This window comes from Canis lupus, chromosome 31 (genome assembly GCF_011100685.1).
Source record: "Canis lupus familiaris isolate Mischka breed German Shepherd chromosome 31, alternate assembly UU_Cfam_GSD_1.0, whole genome shotgun sequence".
Lineage (NCBI taxonomy): Eukaryota > Metazoa > Chordata > Mammalia > Carnivora > Canidae > Canis > Canis lupus.
This window is the reverse complement of record NC_049252.1, coordinates 12,834,999-12,852,659: the sequence shown is the minus strand read 5'-3', so window position 1 is coordinate 12,852,659 and position 17,661 is coordinate 12,834,999. Positions and strand designations below refer to the sequence as shown.

The 17,661-nt window shown below is 38.1% G+C and overlaps 1 pseudogene; it reads right to left on the bottom strand.

Annotated features, from left to right (window-relative positions):
* Nucleotides 1–4,144: 4,144 nt before the first annotated feature.
* LOC100683656 lies at nt 4,145–17,102 on the bottom strand (annotated as a pseudogene).
* Nucleotides 17,103–17,661: the final 559 nt, after the last annotated feature.

The following is a 17,661-nucleotide window of genomic DNA, read 5'->3' as shown; positions in this document are numbered from 1 at the left end:
TTATGTAACTTCTTTGGCTCAGCATTACTTGTGAGGTTCAACTATATTATTATGTGTAATTATAATTCATTTGCTTTCACTGCGGTGCAATATTTCATTCTGTGAATACATCACAATGTACTCATCTATTCTACTGTTTATGGACAGTTGGATCATTTCTTTTCTTTTTTTCTAATTGTAGAGTTTCTTAAGTAGTTTTTTTTTTAAGATTTTTATTTATTTATTCATGAAAAACACAGAGAGAGAATGAGAGACAGAGGCAGAGACACGGGCAGAGGGAGAAGCAGGCTCCATGCAGGGAGACCGACGTGGGACTCCAGGATCACGCCCTGGGCCGAAGGCAGGCACTAAACCACTGAGCCACCCAGGGATCCCCCTCTTAAGTAGTTTCTTAAGTAGCGTTGTTAGGAACATTCTCATAGATGCCTTTTGGTGAACATATAGATACATTTTCATCGGAAATGTACCCAGAATATATGTATTCAGCACTAGTAGATACTACCAACAAGTTTTCCAAACTGGTTGTACCAGTTTCAGTTCCACCAGTAATGGTTGGGATATTTGGTTACAATACATCTTTGCCAAAATTTGGTATTGCTCATCCTTAGTTTTAGCCATTCTGGTGAGTGTGCAATGGTCTAACCATATTGTGGCTTTAACTGGCATTTTTCTGATGATTAGCAAAGTTAGTATTTTTCATAGTTTACTGGCCATTTAGGTACCTTCTTTTGTGAAGTGATTAGTTAAGTCTTATTTAGTTTTAAAAGTTATTTTCCCTGGATATGAGATCTTTGTTACATACGCATATCGTATCTTCTGCAGGGTTTTGTTTTTGTTTTTGTTTTTTTTTTCTGTCTGAGTGGTATCTTTTTGATGAACATAGTTTGGTAATCTTAATATCATCCAATGCATCACCTTTTTTTTTCCTTTGAAGAGGTGCTTTCATTTCTTGTTTAAAAATCTTGCTTATTCTAAAGTCACAAAGATGTTCCTCACTGTTGTATTCTAAATGTTTTGCTAATTTACCATAATCATCTAGGTTTGATGTACAGACATATCATGCTTTATTATATTTTAGAGATTTCTTCTTTTATTCAGGAGTTACCTGGAGAGTGTTCTAAAATTTCCTTGTAGTCTGATTTTTTGGTTTGTTTACTTACTACCAAATTAGAGTTTTATTTTGCTTAGATACGTGGTTCATACAATTTCTACCTTTAATAATTTATTGAGATTTTATTGGCATATTGCATTGTTCTTTTTTGTAAATATCCCTAAGATAACTTTGGAAAGAAAGAACATTCTCTGTTAGTGAAGTTCAAAATTGTGTATATACCATAATTAACTGCTGTTGGCATAGAAGTTAATATTGATTGAGTACCTATTACATGCAGGGCACTATTTTAAGTATTTTATATGTATAAATATATTTAATCATCACAAGAATTATGTTTTTCACTTTCTAATAACGAAACTGAGGCAGAAAGTTTGCAAGTATTTTGCCCCAAATCCAGCTAGTTAAATGGGGGAAACACGTTTCGAATCCATGTTGTATAGTTCTGTAGGCAGTGTCCTTAAACAAAATTCATCGTATATATTTCTATATTGTTATAATTTACATAATTGCTATCCAATAAATTCACATTTGATACAATCTTCAATTATTTTATATGCCTAACTTTTGTCTTGATGACCAAAGACTGAGAAACTTTTAAATGTTTTCCTTTTTTTTTCTTTTCATGATTACAATTTATCAATTTTTTCATTGTTCTACTAGACTTTGCTGTTTTTTTGAAGTTTCATGATATATAAGCACATACAAGTTTATACCTTTTCCAAATTCATTATGGATTTTACCATTTCCTGGATTTCTAAACGTAAAGTATTTTTGTTTGGCACATGCTAACCACTCTAAAAGTATTAGCTCTTATTATATACTGTGTTCCCTCTTCTTAGATTTCTGTTTTTTTCTCAGGGATGTGAGTTCAAGCCCCACAATAGGCTCCATGCTCAGGGCTTGAACTCACAATCCTGAGATCAAGACCTGAGCTGAGATAAAAAATTGGATGTTTACCAGAGTGAGCCACACAGGCAACCCTCCCTTCTTAGGTTTCTGATCTTGATTTTTGTCTCCATCAGCTGTCACTTTCTTTTTGTAATTTTTCTGGAAATCTGCATAGGCATTACACTTTACTTTTTCTTTTATTTTCTCCATGTATCAATTTGATTGGATATGGAAATCTTGGATAATAGAATGAGTTCCTTAAACTCTGAAGACATGGCTCCATGACCTTCTGCCATTTAGTATTGCAGGCAAAGTTTGGTGCCAACTTGAAAGTTTACATTTTCCTTTTGTAAATCACTTATCTGCATCCCACCATGTTGATGCTTTAGCCTTGAAATTTAAATATTTCATCAGGCTGTATCAAACTTAAGTCTGTTTTAATGAATATGTCCATTCTCTTTAGAGTTACATGACTTTCTTCGGCATAGGTAAATTTTATTTTCTATTGCTTTTTCTTCTTCTAATCTACATTTTCGACAACATTGTATTAGTTTCAAGTGTACAACATAGTGATTTGATTTATGGATATAGCTCAGAATGATCACCACACTAATCTTTTTTAACATCGTCACTATGCAATGTTACAAAGTTGTTTTCTTGTGATGAGAACCTGTAGTATCTACCCTTAGCAACTTGCAAATAAATAATACAATATCACTAACGATAGTCACCTTGCTGCACATTTCATCCCTATGACTTATTTATTTTATAACTAGTGGTCTGAACCTCTTGACCACCATCACCCATTCTTTGTCTTCCTTTTTTACTTTTGCTGCTCCATCTGTTAAATTCTTTCCTGTGAGACTTCTTATAAAACTTATTTTAGCTTTCCTGGATCTGTCTTCTAAAGGCTTAAACTTTTCTGGCAACATTTGCTACTTTTCCTAGAAGTTCTGGAAGAATTTCTCTAGCTTATTTTACTCATCCCTTGATTCATATTCTACAGAATCTCATCTTGTGTTCATGAATCCCATTGCATTAGAAAATTTAATGGTCATATTTTTTCATCTCGAAGCACCTTTTCCTGCTCCCAGGTGATACCTTTTTTATAACTTCATGCTTTTACTAAGTTGATAAAATGTCTTTTTGCATCATTCAGAAAATACACATTAGAGATTTTCTATAGTTTTTCCTGACTTGCACTAATAAAGCCATTTTAATAGGGCATAATTTTTCTGTCTACTCTGATTGGCTTTTTAAAAACTCCTTAATTTTTGAATTATGATTTTCTCTTTGTTTAACCTTAGGAATAAGCGTTCATGGGTAGGATAGGGAATGAGGGAGTGATTGGATAAGTAAGATGGTAGAGGAGATTATAGGCTTGTCCATGTTTGGAAGTTTGTGTGATTTCTTTCAAAGATTGTTCTGGTCTAAATCAAGCAGAGAGGGGAAAGAAGCAGAAGAGAGTGGAAAGAAGGGAAGAAGAGAGAGCAAGGAAGGAAAACAGGAAGGATGGATGGAAGGAGAAAAAAATGAAGGTTGGGTCAGCTCTCCTGCAGTTTTATTTTACCAGAGGACAGGGCGATTCCCTGTGCCGTGTAGGGTGTGACTGGAAGCCAGGGCCAGCCACATCAGGGAGTTTTGCCCCTATGCCAAAAAGAGTCTGTTCCCTCTTTGTTTGCTGGGATAATGTCTCTGTTTGCTAACTGGCACAGCCTGTCCCTTTAGAAGCCAGCTGCGGCCCTGCCCCTCTTATATTTGGCCTGCTCTATAGTTCAAGGGTAAGATGGGAGCAAACCACGCAGTGTAATCTCATCCTTGTGTGCTCTAGATCTGCAACCTCCTTCCAAAACCTACCATGGTCCTAATGCCCACTTTTACTCCAGGCCCACACTGCTCTTTGCTTAGGGTTGGTTTATGATTTGTGAGTAGGCCAGCAATTCTCCCAATCAATCTTTGTTTTCTTTTCTTTTCTCTTTTCAGTTATTGCATGAAGGAGTTACACTAGTCCAAGTTAAAAGCAGACCCCAAATGGTTACATTACACAAGCTGTGAAGTTTTTAAACTTGGGACGAGGAACAGAAGGGAAATTCTACTCATTGCAAGGAAATCCTCACTTAAGTTTCAGTCAGCCAAAAGCACTTAAAACCCATGAACCTTCAGCTGGTTGTCCTTAGCCAGTCCATCTCTAGGAGGAACTGGCATATATTTCTGTGCTGGTCACCCTGTGGCCGAATTACCTCTCCGTATTCTGGATGCACAATTGCAGTACCATCGCAGGCAAATTTCTTCTTAAATGCCTTCAGTAGTTTCTTTTTATCATATCACCAGCGATCCCTTGGATGGTAGTAAGGGTCTTCCTGCTGTTTCTCTATTGAATTCTTTTTTTTAAAGATTTTATTTATTTATTTATTTATTTATTTATTTATTTATTAGAGAGAGAGAGAGAACGAGCCGAGCACAAATAGGGTGGAGGGGTAGAGAGAGAGAGGGAGAAGCAGGTTCCCCTCTGAGCAGGAGGACCCCGGGATGTTACCTGAGCTGAAAGCAGACACTTAACTGACTGAGCCACCAGGCACCCTCTCTGCTAATTCTTATGTGGATATAATCCTCAGTGCCAGCAGGAAGCAGATCATCACCCTTACTTGCATCAGCAAAGGAGTTGAAAGTGGAGGTTCTAGATAGTGGACATGCAGGAGGGTGGCAATAGGAGAAGGTAGGGCAGGGAGTGGGGTGGGGGAGGGGTACGTACTGAGCGTTGGGAAGGGAAGGGGCTCAAGGGGGAGACTTCTGAGTCCTCAGAGGCAGCCCAGTGATTGGGAGATCTCCCAATCCAGTCGTGCTTGCAATATATTCTGCAGAAACGCCTCGACTTTTCCCACAATAGTTTGGTTTCCTTTTCTGCTACACAGAGCTGATACAAATTTTCCAGGATTTTCGAATTCTGGTCGTCCCATTGAGAATTTGGGAGAATGAGAAGTTAAATGCAAGGATTCAAACCCAAAGTCTGTCTTTTTAATTTTAAGTAGTTAGGATAGTTTATTATCAAGATTATACTACAATTAACACTCTATCAAATCAGTGACATGTAGTGATATAGCTCCTAATTTTTGTGGTTCCTAAATTCTGGTTTCCAGAACAGCTACATAGGAAATATCTGGGGATTGCTTTATGAATGCAGATCCTCAATGCCACCTCAGAAATTCTGATTTGGAAAGTATGGTGTGGGACCTGGGAATATGCATTTTAAACCTCTTTACAAGCAATTTTTATGAACAGCCACGTTTGGAAGTCATTGCCCTAACCCTTTGCGATTATGATGTCTTATTTTCTATTTCTGATTTCAGAACTCCTCCTATTCCAACTCCTAAGGATAATAGAATACATTTTAGTCCTTTTTCTTACGAGAGCAGATTTAAATTAATTTTTCTTTTAGAATTTCATGACAGTTGTTAAGATAACTGGATACCCCCTAAAGAGTGGCAACAAAAAATTATTGCTCTAACTGTAGGGTGGTTGTAGCTACATCTGAATAGGGCACTATTAGAAAATGAGATAGTAATCCCCTACAAATTCTTTGCTGGAGTTTTAGATCTGGAGAAGTAATTTCATCATGTGTTGGTGATTATTTGGGAAAATCCTATTGTGCCTTTTTAAGATGCTAGTTGGAATTGATGGGGGAAAATGAAGAGAAACAGCTGGAGGCTTTGCAAGTACTTTCACAAGCAGGATGTTACATGCCAGGAGAGGATGCATTTTACGGAAATTTTAAAATAAAAATGTTTTACTTCATGAATACATTTTTTTATCACTTTTATTCAGAAATTTTAATACTGGCTTCATTCTCTAGGATAACAGGCACAGATATGCCTGTTACTAAAGATTTAGTTGGCACATTTTGGGTTTATTTGGAGGAGGAGGGATTGGCTATTGAGATTAATTTATAATTCAAATCCACCAATATTGATTGGAAGTGCTCATGCTTTAGATTGGCACATGCAAATACAAGAAAATGAAAGCCATTAAAAAACTTTTTTAACTTAAAAACTCTGCCTTCCAGCATTTAAGCATCTGGTTCCCCTTCTCTTGCCTGCCAAAGCTAACAGCCAGAGTCCCTTAAGAAGAGGGATTAGATGTAAAATCCTGATAAATTCCATTCAGTTTGAGCTGTGTAGCAATAACAGACAGACATTTGTTGTCCATCTGTCTTTGGACGAAATGGGGGAGCTTTCGTGCTGGCACTGTAATGAAATAGAGAGTTGTGAGTCTATCTTGTGGTGTATTTTTACTCTAGCTGCAATTGGATGACACAGATATATACCACTCTGTACTCTGAAATCACCAAAATAAAATTGCTTAAGGCCTCTATATAATTCTGGGCTAACTAAACAATAACCCCCCACATCTAAATGGTCTGTGTGATTATGCAGACAAACTACAGGTTTTCTGTTAGGTTTACCACTCCCCTAGGAACTTTAAATCTTGCCATAACCAGTCTCTAATTTCTTATACTTCTTATTCTGTTTATAAGTGCAACTTGGGATTCAAAGCAGAAAAGCATTTGCAAGGCTTTGCGGTTTAGAACTCTACCTTAGAGGACAAAAGAAATTAACATTGCAAATCCTTTGTATAGATCATTGCATCAACTTCAAGATGGGAATAGAAAAACATTTATTACATTTAATTATAAAAGGTGTGTATACAAGACATGTAGACAAAAAGCTATTTAGACATGAAACCTATGTCAAGGATAATTGCACTAAAGGCCAATAGAACAGAAGAATATGTGGCAGGTCCTGCCCAGTGTTTCAAAGCTACTAGGAGATCCTAGGGCACAAAGTGTGCATGCACCATGTGCAGTGCCCTTTGGCAGTGCATTAGTTTTCTACTGCTGCATAGCAAATTGCCACAAACATAGCATCTTGCAACATTAATTTATTATCTTCCATTTCCCAAGGGTCAGAATCTGGCAAGGTTTAGCTGGGTTCCCTGCTCAGAGTCTCACTTGGGTGAAGTTAAAGTCTTGGCTGGCTGCACCCTTATCTGGAAGCTCAACTAGGGAAATTGACTTCTAAGCTTCCTCTAGTTGTTGGCAGAATCATCTCCTTGCAACTGAATAACTCAGGTCCCCATTTTCTGGCAAGCTGTTGGCCAGAGATTACTTTTAGCTCCCAGAGGATGCTTCCTATAGGCTGGAGGGCTCCTTCCATAGGCCTTCCCTCAACATGGCAATTTTCTGCTTTAAGGCCAGTCTTCATTAGGTCAGGCCCACCCAGGATAATTTCTCTTTTAATTACAAAGCCAACTGATTAAGGACCTTAATTATATCTTCACCTTTGTCACATAATGTAACCTAATCATAAGATTGATATCTCCTCATAATCACAGATCCTTTCTCTGCTTCAGGAGGAGGAATTTCACAAGGCATATAAACCAGGTGACAGGGATTTGGGGCAAATGAGAAAGACACTTACCACAGGCACGCTAGGATTTATAGCTTGTCTTAATCCATATACCCTGACCTACTCTGCATTTCACCTCACAACCTATTTTTGATTTTTACAAACTCAAAGCCATTATTTTATTTATGCTTTCACTGTACTCCTAATCCTTGACCTTAAGTTCTTGGATCTCCACTTGTGATCTCTCAAGACCAGTTAGCCATTGTTGCTTTCGTTGAAGATATTACTTTCCCTTGGTTGATTTCCACACTAGAATAAACTCAAGTTAAAAGATTCACCTAGAATCAGGTTGCTCCCTCATTATTGATCACTTGCCTGATGAATATTTCTGATATGTGCAGTGCCTATGATCCCATGGTAGAAGGAAAAAGAAGTGGAAATCCCTCGAGGAGTAGATGTATGTTTTTAAACTTCCACATATATGTTTGGTGAGTAGCCAGAGCCTGTTAGATTGTGAAGGAAAGGAAAAAAGAAGGATCCCATCTATCTAGTCAGCTTTGCAATTCCAGGCTGCTAGAGTCCCTTAAAGCTGCCTGGGGAGACAGGGAAGGTGATCCTTCCTGGTCGAGTGGCCCCAGGTGCCATGTGGGACCAGAAAAATGCATTTTTCTAGAACTCTGATTTTAACTTAGAATGTATTTCTCCACGGAAACAAAGCTTTCAGCAATATTTTGCTAACTAGGTCAGCCTATAAACCCTTTAATAAAGAAAACGGATAAGTGCAGAATTGTTCCCAGTGCCTTCTTGTCTGCATTGCATGCCTACCATTTCTTCTTTTCGGAGACTTGACTTAGATACTCAACCAAACTGAGCAGGGATGTCCCATTTTGGAGTGTGGAGAAGCATTATCCAACTTCCTAAAATTATTTTCTTGAGTATGAGTTAAGTTAATGCCAGTGCTACTGTAAAAATTGATTTGGCTGTTCCTCAGATGACTCAGCAGTTCCACTCTTAGGTATATATTACAAAGAACTGACAACAGGTGCTCACACAAAAATTTGTACACGAATCTTTGCAGCACTGTTATTCACAATAGCCAAAAGGTGAAAACAACCCAAATGTTCATCAGCTGATGAATAGGCACACAAAATATATTAGATTCATATATATTAATCCACCTTAAAAGGGAATAATGAAATTCTGATACAAGCTGCAACATAGATGAACCTTGAAAATATTGTATTTTTCATAATTTCATAAGAAGCCAGAAACAAAAGACTGTGTGCCACATGATTCTATTTATATGAAATATCCAGAATAGGTAAATCTACAAAAGTAGAAAATAGATTAGTGAAGTCAAAACCAGAATATAATTGCTTAGGATTAAGGGAATGGGGGTTAGGGAGGTGATAGCTAAGTGGTATGGAATTTCTCCTTGTAGTGATAAAAATGTTTTAAAATTGCTAAGATGGTGGTTGTACACATCTGTGAATAAGCTCAAAACCATTGTATTGGGCACTTTAAATGGATGAATTACACAGTATATGAATTATATCTCAATAAAGTTGTTAATAAAAAGTTAAGCATTAAACATGTGTCAGGCTTTTCTCAAAGCCTAAATAAGAAATGGAGGCTCCTTTATGATAGAATGACTTTCCTCTGGCCAAGTCTTTTTCATTCACCTCAACTATACATTTTTCTCTAGTTTTTGACCTAAAGAGCTTCAGTGTATCTGTGTTGTCTCTTAAATGAACAGAGCTCTCTGGGAAGTGCATGTGTGGGCTCTGATTTTAGACTCTGGAAAGAACGGTGTGTCACCTTCGTTGTTTGAGGCTATTTGCTTGCCTCTCTTATAGAAAAGTACCTTTGTATAGAGGGTTCAGGAGGGGGTGAAGGTGGACATTCACATTCAACTTCTAGGGGATCATTAGTGGCTTCACAGATGCAGTATTGGCTCAGCACAAAAGCTACAAGGTCAAACTCCAAGTTTTTCTGGCCATAAGAGAAAGAGAAGTGGCGTTCTGGAATTTCATGGAGCTAAATTAGACCAGGAGCTATGGGAGAGAAAGTAAAGAAAAGGAAGCCAATAATATTGGGCACTTAGGAAGAGAGGCACGTCAAGTGTGTTCTCATGAATGAAGTGTCTTCCATCGCAAATACTTGCTGCACAGCTACTTAGTGAATTAGATGATATCGTTTCCATTTTATAGATGAGCAAAGTAAGGTCTAGTGAGATGGCCACAGTTCCTTGTGGTGAGGTTGTGATTTAATCATAGACTTTTTTGATACTCTGAGGCCTCATTCTCCTCTCTCTTCTTTTTTCACTCTACATTATTGATACTACACTGGGACAATTTGGAGTAATGTCTGGGGACACTTCTGGTTGTGACAATTGGATGGGGAAATTCTATAGGCATCTAGTTGGATAGAGGCAGCTAAACTTCCTGTGTTGGACAATACATCCTTCCATAATGAATTATCCGTCCCCAAATCTCAATGTTGTGGACAATGAAGAACTCTATGCACAGTTTAATATCCTAGCAGCTTCCTGTGTGAAGCAAGAATCTATAGATGATTCCAATTCCCACGTTTATATCCCTAGTCCAGATGTGTCTCAAGAGATCCAGACTTATGTATGCAATTGCTCCCTGGAAGTATCTCCTCAGATATTCCCCACACTCAAAATATTTAGTCATAGCATATTTTGTCAGTGTCTAGATTTGCAGTAGGGCACTACTATCCCAATCATGACTTACTGTTTACTTCCTTAAATCAGGATATGAATAAAGTCTAAACATTGCAATTAGTAGATATGTCCCTGAATACTTTTCCAATTTATAGTCTTTTTTCCATTTCTTTATTAATGTAGATCAATTTTGCTGTTTGGAACCTGTGTTATCCTAAATTTCCTGTACATTAGTAAGTGTTCTGAAAGTTTGATTAGATTCAAGTTCAACTTTTTCTCTTTCTTTTTTTCTTTCCTTTTTTTTAGCAAAATTAATTCACGAGTAGTGTTATGTTCTATCAGGAAGCATCTAAAGTCTAGTTGCTTTTCTTTTGTGGCTACAGCAGCTATTGCTGATCAATATCTACTTCCATTACTTCAGATGGTGATGCACTAATGAAATCATTCATTCCTCATTTATTAGCTGGAGTATTTCTATAAAGAGAAACTTACCCTCATCTAGTATTGGTTACTCCTTGGTACGGTTCATATGGGAAAGGCAAAACAAAACAAAACAAAACAAACAAACAAAAAACTTGATTATTTAACAGTTATAAAAATAACTCACTGAGACTCTTCAGTGGTAACCAATTAGTTTTACTACAATATCATTTTATAGGCTTACAGACTGAAACTTGATGTGTTTTAATCTATTATGGTTACTATCGTATTGACATTCAAGTTGCTCCTCTTTTGGTGAGAGCCTTTTGAACTTGGCTCCTTAGTTGCTCCAGATGCTGTGGTTCATGCACTTGACTGTAGTTCCTCTGTCTATCTGATCCTGTTTGATTTCTGTTGTTTTTTTTTTTTTTTTTTCAGATCCTCCATATTTCTGTTTTATGGATGGAATTTCTTATTGTTTCCCAAGACTATTACTTTATTTGATCTTTAAAACAATATTCTTTTGTCTGTAGGGGGAAAAGAGGTATCTAAGGGAAAAAGTCAGAAACTGAAGGAATCTGCTATCTTGATCTAATTTCTCTCTTAAAAATTTCAACTTGATCAAGGTATAATTGACAAACAAAGTTGTAAGATATTTAAAGTGTACATCGTGGTAATTTAATATACATAAAAGTTGTGAAAGGATTTCTCCCATCCAGTTACTTAACACATCCATTACTTTACATATTCATCATTTTTTTCTTCTGGTGAGAACACTTAAGTTCTACTTTCTTAGCAGATTTCAATTATATGATACGGTGTTACTAATTACAGTTACCACATCTTGATCTAATTTCTGAGAGACTGTTCTAAAATGTAAATCATATTATGCCATGATTGAAACTTGTAATGGCCTGTGCCTGCCTTCAAACCAAGTCCAGACCCTTCAAGAGCCCCTTTAGCCTCTGAATCCTGCTTACCTTGCTTCTTGTCTGGCCCCCTGCCCTTGCTTAACTTCCACCATGTGGAATCTCCAGTGGTTCCCCCAAAATGCCACTGTGTCTCCAGCTTTCTGTCTTTGCTCATTATATTCTTTCTTCCTGAGCATCTAGAGTACACTCCCCACCTGCTCATCTTCATCTCCTTGACGTCTACTCCTCTATAGTTCCTGCCTTAGATGTTACACCCCTATGAGGTCTTTTCTGAAGAGTGTCTATGGCTCCTGGTTTCCCAGGACAGTTCTAGAATATGCCTGATGAATATCAATCAGTGTCTTTTTATTTTTAGGGCACACTGGTGTGTTCACAAGTGTCCCATTTTGGATGATACATTGTATAATCACCCTATCTCTGAACCCACAATTCCAGAACTGTGTTATATATCCATCTTGTGGCCTTCCATGGCATTCTATAATTCCACCTCGCATTCTTCACGTGCAATAACAATTTTTGGTATGCCCACTTCTTTGTTATCAACTGAATTGTTTTCCCCTCAAATTTATCTGTTGAAGCCCTAACCCCCAATGTGACTGTATTTGGAAATAGGGCCTTTCAAGGGGTAATTAAGGTTAATGAGGTCATAAGAGTCAGGGCCTAATCCAAAGGGACTGGTGTCCTATAAGAAGAGGAATAGATGCCAGAGTTACACATGCACAGGGGAAAGACCCAATGAAGACACGGCAAGAACACGGCCATCTACAAGCCAAGGAGAGATACTTAAGGAGAGACTCAACCTGCTGACACCTTGATCTTGGACTTCTAGCCTCCAGAACTACAATAAAATAAATTTCTGTTACTTAAGGCACTTAGCCTATGGTATTTTGTTATGGAAGCCCTAGAAAACAAATAGTCTTCTTTACTAGATTGACTTATTCATATTTAAAATCCCTATTGCCAGTTGTAGTGGTATGCTCACAGTAGGCACTGTATCATCAGGGTTGTCAGAGGAACAGAACCACCAGGAGTGTTGTATGATAAGGATTTTATTATAGGGAGTTGACCTTATGCAATTGTGGGAGCTGGTTAAATAGGCTACTGGAGTCTGTTGTCTTTATGTCTGAAGTAGAAAGGAAAATGTGAAGGTGAAATGGTAAAGAGCAAGGACACACTAGAACCCATGAGTTTGAGGCTGGAATTAATAAGAATGAACTCGAACCAACGTCAGACTCCAATTTTGATGTTGCAGATGACCTGTAATGAACACTTGAGTCCTTTGTCACAGAACCAAACATTCATCCATCCCAGGAGTAGGGAAGTGGAAAGGGGTATCTGAAGGGAGCAGGAGAAGGGGTAGACTTGGGTCTGCCCCACACTTTCAAGGTGAGTCAGCAACTGAACAATAGGTATGAGTTTTAGTAGTGCCTAGTCAATAACCCGCACAGATCTTCCAAGCATTCAAAAAAAAAAAAAAAAAAAAAAAAGGCTGCTGCTGTTTCACTTCCATCTCTCAGGTATTATCAAAGTGTCACTTGTGGCTCATACTAACTTGAAATTATACAATGAGGAGAATTCTGGGAAATGGGGTTCCACCTTCACTAAACTGACACAATATGAATCACTATGGGTACTTAATATTGTTTGTTAAATAAACAAGTTATACTGAAGCTTGTGACCTCATCAAAGTATCATAATCCTTCTCCTAGTATGGAAAGGACCCATAGAACCCATCTAGCATCTTTTTGGGAGCCTCATGTGTCAGTTTTCTCCCCTGTGGACTTTGAGGGTATTGAATATTTTATTATGAAGTTGATATTTTATTACTAAAATAATGGGGATGAGTCAAACTTAGAAAATAGCTAAAACCTTCAAAAAGAAGGTTGAATCATGAGGGTGGGCTATAGGATTAATTTGTAATGTAGCTAAAATATAAAACATGGACAAAGAATATCAGGTAGTGTCTTTGTGGCTTCATATTCATCCTTAAAGGAATGTAATCATAGGTTGTAATCATACCTGATTTGTGAATTAAGCCAGTTTACTTTTTTGTTTTTGTCTTGCCTCTTCCATTTACTGGCTGCCTTTTATTCCTTCAACATGAACTGAAGAGGGAGAAATGGGAATTTCTGAAACACATACTGTGACATTGAAACATTTTGCTCTCTAAATTTCCCAGGGACCAAGAGTTTGAAGTGGAACAAAAAACAGACATTGCTGTTGATTGCTTACATTGAAGGACAATATACGTTTCAACACATTAACTCACAAAAATGATTTATTGCCGAGCATCCAAACAATGCTCTGTAACCGATGACTGTAGTTTTTAGATAAGTGATAATTTACATGAACAGTGCTTAGTCTCTTTATCTGGGACACTTGAAGCAGCTCAGCTGTTACACAAAGGTCCTATGGACTTGGGAGATTTTTCTTTTCTGTTTGCCAGGGTCACTTCAGGAACCAGCGGATCAGAACTGTGGATCTGCCACTCATTCTTTAAGTCTTCCTCTTGGCCACTGTCAAGGGGGAGGTACAGGTGCAGGAGGTATAGATGCTTGCTCAGGCTGAACCAAGTGACCACTGGAAGACTGAATACCAAACATGGCAATGGCTTTGCCAAAATGTCTGCAGTGGAGTCATTGGTTAGAAGGTTATTCAAGTATGAGCTGATTTTATTTATTCAATTAAATCTCCGGCATCATTTTTTTTAATGTGCAAAACTGCAGGTTGCTGGCATTCCTCTTTTAATTGGTTTTGACCACGCAGAATGATTTTTTTCATATCTCCAGCTGCTTCATCAGAATTGAAGGGAGAGTAAATGACCCCATCACCCTCTTCTTTCATCCTAATGAATTACAAGCCACAAAACTGGAAATGCACAATGGATTTTCTTGACTATTTCTTTTAATACAAACATAAGAATGTTAACCAACTCTTAGTCCTCAACTGCTTCCATCTAGAATTATGCGCAGGACACTGTATGCGGACTTGGCAGTTACATGAGAGGGATTTGCATATTCCCACAACAATGCAGATAGGGGAGAGATGAGCTGAAATGGGATTGAAGAAATGATAATAAATCATAAATGATAATCAGAAAGATCCTGATAGATCAGTGGCAAGGATCTTACAAGTCTCTAAAGGTCTATAAAATTCCTTGATTGCCACCCCCATAACAAAGAAAGAGATCCCACTGGGTCATGTTTCTTTGTGTCTGACTATTGCAGCTCACCTCTCTCCTCCCAGCTCATCAACTCGACAGCTCATAGGAATTAAACAGGCTCTCTCTCGCTGTTCTCCTCTGCTCACCGAAAAATCAAGACTCACTCGAACCACTAGAGGGATCTCTCTTCTCGGGAAAGGAAAAAAAATATATATCTAATTGTGTAACACACTGTTAACTTGAAATGACACAGAGAAAAAAGCCAAGCAGGGCCACAAATTAACGACTGCAATTTTCAAAAATGTTTCCATGCCTGTAAAGGGCCCTGCCTCTGGTGAGTCTGACCTTTCCAAGTTCCTGAGAGAATGTGGTCAATGTGAACTTGGTCACACAAACACACTTTGAATTACTTGAGTGGACTTTCAGGTAGCTTGAAGGGAGAAGGCTACAGGCTGCCGAGAGGACAGTCACAGGCAGGATCATGATGACCGATTGAATTTGTAACTCCAATTTTATGGTAGTTTTGAAGAACTTCACATTCTGACATTTTAAAACCTTACATTGAAAAAAAATGAGAGTGAGATAGTACACACACACACACACACACACACACACACCATCATTTAATTTCACAGTTTATGAAGCAAATATTTGTATCACCATTTTATATACATGAAATCAGACTTGGGGGGAAGTTATTTCTTTAACCACTAAAGTGGAAAAGCCAAAATTTTAACTCAGTTCAGGTACTTTCTCTTTTAGTCAAGCTTTCTGTGGAAAGAACTGGAATTTTGGAAGAATATAACTATTCTGCTGCTTGCATTTGAGAGCCAACAAATATAGAAGGTAGGCATATAATACAGACTTTTGAAAATCAGTCCTAAGGAAGGTTAGATAAAACATTTAATAATTTTATAAAGAGAAATTTAAAAGGGAAGCTGGTTGGAGAAAGAAGAATCATGGAAGTGAAATTTTGACAACACACTCTCAAAACTGTAAGGGAAAAAGATGCCCTTAATGGAACCCGGGTAGTAATATGGAAGCATTTCTGGTGAGCTCTGATTTTACAGGATATGTGAGAAAGATGGCAGGAGCCACAAGTCACTAAGGACCATGTAAAGAAGTGAGGTAGATCTATGGAGAGCATGTGTGATTGTTGAACCTCTGATATAAAAAGGCCGTGAATGTGAAAAATGCTAAGGACAGTGCAGTGTTCAGGCTACGTGGAGAGGAAGAATAATGAAGGGGTGAACTTGGTATGTTGGGCAGATTGTTTAAGGATGACAGATGAGAGCAAATCAACACTCATTTTTATGTGTATTATCAACCTTTAAAAAAAATACACTGACTGTGGGGCACCTGGGTGGCTCAGTCAGTTAAGCGTCTGCCTTCAGCTTGGGTCATGATCTCAGGGTTGTGGGATGGAGCCCCATGTCTGGCTCCCTGCTCAGCCAGGAGTCTGCTTCTCCCTCTCCCTCTCATTCTGCCCCTCCCCTCACTGGTGCTCTCTTTCTCTCTCTCTCAAATAAATAAATAAATAAAATCTTTTAAAAATTATTGAATGTTCTATCAAGAAAATAAAATCAAATTTGGGAAGTTAACAAAAAGAAAGCTTGGAAGGTATGAAATAACTATAATTAAGGAGGGAAAATGGTGCGAGGGCTATTACCGCCTGTTCAACTGCCATCCTCCAGCCCTGCTCAACCCCTGTTCTGTGGTGACAGAACCTGATGTTTTTTCAGGTGTTGGCTGGTTTCTGGCTTCAAGAGTGAGTGGAACTGTCCTGTACCCTAAGGGTTGAGTTCTGATTACTTTAAACTTATCCCAGTTATTCCATTCACTTTTAAAGGATTCCTTTAAAGATGGGCACATGACACCATTTTGGCCCAAGAGATATGAGGGGAGAGCCTTGTCTGGGGAGTGACTGAAAATGTTTCTCTGATTTAAAAAGAGACACAGGCAAGGGGGGGTGCCCTCTCCTCTCTTCTGACTTGAGATGGTGTTGTTAAACCTGGGACTCCTAGAACTGCTCCAGTCATTCAGAGCCATCCCTGGAAGAGCCCATCTGGTCTTGGTGATTACTCAGGTCTTCTTGTTACACAGAGCATGTTTTCCTTAAATGTGCCAGCCGTTCTTGACATCTTCTCTTCCTTGCTGACAAAAGTACCTTAACTGAGACTCAAGTGACCACTCTATTTTAAAAAGAAAAATCCTGTACAAAATGAGAAGAGATATGACTTATGCAAAGTTGCTATGAAAGTACTTAGTGTTTAAATGAAGAGTAAAGTAAACTGGAGCAGAGGAAAGTCAACAAAATTGTTTGAACACTGGGAAGCTAAGGCTATCAGTGTGTGATCTCAGAGGCAGGAAGAGCATTCAAAACAATGGCTAGACTCTTCGAAATGGCAATTCCACTTACCGTTACTGGTGTTTCCAGAGTACCTTGGATGCAGGTCTTCAACAGCTCATTTGTATCCATCGACAAAACAGCTGCCATCCTAACAAGGACCTTCTGATACTTCCCGGATGCATCTTGAGATGTGATTAATTCTCTCTGCTTTACATCCCCAAACAGTCAAGATGATCATTTTTCCTCTCACTCTTCCTTATGATGTCCTTCAATCTGGAGTGCCCTCTTCCCCTATTTTTTTCCTGTCTCTTTTGTCTAAACAATTTGTATTATCCCTCAATGTTTATCTCCTGTCTGGCTTCGATACCTCTAATCTCATTGCTTCCTCTTGTTTATGGATTCCAAAATATCCACTGGAAGTATTATGTCATTACTTGTATCATTTAAAAGTATGTGCTAACATGGTCTCTCCAACATATTTATTTCTGTGACTACCACATTGTTGTACACAGTACTTGGTGGACAAAGACATTTGAGATTAGAAGAAGTAAAGACTGACCGGGTAATTTTCAGCCAGTCAAATATAAAGGGACTGGAAATGAGTGACGGCAGTGGGGATAGAGATCAAGATATTATGAGTAGGACTTGGTTGTGGATGAGTAGTGTACGATAAAGAGGAAGAAGTTGGTAGATTACAAGAGTTTTG